Below are 1,240 nucleotides of genomic sequence, written 5' to 3' on the forward strand. Positions count from 1 at the left end.
ATATTAATCCCGTTATATTATTTTTGACGTTTGCGATATGTTTAAGCTCGATGCTCATTGCTCGCGCGTCTTGGGGCGGCTTTGTGGCGCGAAGAGCGCTTTCTGAAAGGGGTGGAAAAAACTCGTGTTGCTGCGGTATGGAGGGAGGGGTGGAAACCGTGGAAAACTCGTCTCCGTGATTGAGCGGGAGAGTAAGTAGTATAGGACATTATCCATTGTTAGGGAACGGTTGTAATGGTAGTGAGAATGTAGAATCGTCTTTGGAGCGGACCTGGGAGTGGCAAGCATAAGGGACGAAGACGGGGAAACATGTCGGATGCGATCATACCAGCACTAAAGCACCGGATCCCATCAGAACTCCGAAGTTAAGCGTGCTTGGGCGAGAGTAGTACTAGGATGGGTGACCTCCTGGGAAGTCCTTGTGTTGCATTCCTTTTATAATTATTTTTTGCGCCTTGTGACAAACATATCGCACGTGCGTGATATATATTAATCCCGTTATATTATTTTTGACGTTTGCGATATGTTTAAGCTCGATGCTCATTGCTCGCGCGTCTTGGGGCGGCTTTGTGGCGCGAAGAGCGCTTTCTGAAAGGGGTGGAAAAAACTCGTGTTGCTGCGGTATGGAGGGAGGGGTGGAAACCGTGGAAAACTCGTCTCCGTGATTTAGCGGGAGAGTAAGTAGTATAGGACATTATCCATTGTTAGGGAACGGTTGTAATGGTAGTGAGAATGTAGAATCGTCTTTGGAGCGGACCTGGGAGTGGCAAGCATAAGGGACGAAGACGGGGAAACATGTTGTATGCGATCATACCAGCACTAAAGCACCGGATCCCATCAGAACTCCGAAGTTAAGCGTGCTTGGGCGAGAGTAGTACTAGGATGGGTGACCTCCTGGGAAGTCCTCGTGTTGCATTCCTTTTATAATTATTTTTTGCGCCTTGTGACAAACATATCGCACGTGCGCGATATATATTAATCCCGTTATATTATTTTTGACGTTTGCGATATGTTTAAGCTCGATGCTCATTGCTCGCGCGTCTTGGGGCGGCTTTGTGGCGCGAAGAGCGCTTTCTGAAAGGGGTGGAAAAAACTCGTGTTGCTGCGGTATGGAGGAAGGGGTGGAAACCGTGGAAAACTCGTCTCCGTGATTGAGCGGGAGAGTAAGTAGTATAGGACATTATCCATTGTTAGGGAACGGTTGTAATGGTAGTGAGAATGTAGAATCGTCTTTGGAGCG

At 47.8% G+C, this 1,240-nt stretch overlaps 2 non-coding genes across 2 annotated transcripts; both read left to right on the forward strand.

Moving 5' to 3' along the window:
- The first annotated feature begins 314 nt into the window (after positions 1–314).
- LOC119346873 lies at positions 315–433 on the forward strand. The gene has a single exon (XR_005167980.1). It is a non-coding gene; the product is annotated as a 5S ribosomal RNA (ribosomal RNA).
- Positions 434–800: 367 nt separating this feature from the next.
- Positions 801–919, forward strand: LOC119346872. The gene has a single exon (XR_005167979.1). It is a non-coding gene; the product is annotated as a 5S ribosomal RNA (ribosomal RNA).
- Positions 920–1,240: the final 321 nt, after the last annotated feature.

This window comes from Triticum dicoccoides, unplaced genomic scaffold (genome assembly GCF_002162155.2).
Source record: "Triticum dicoccoides isolate Atlit2015 ecotype Zavitan unplaced genomic scaffold, WEW_v2.0 scaffold53240, whole genome shotgun sequence".
Classification (NCBI taxonomy): Eukaryota; Viridiplantae; Streptophyta; class Magnoliopsida; order Poales; family Poaceae; genus Triticum; species Triticum dicoccoides.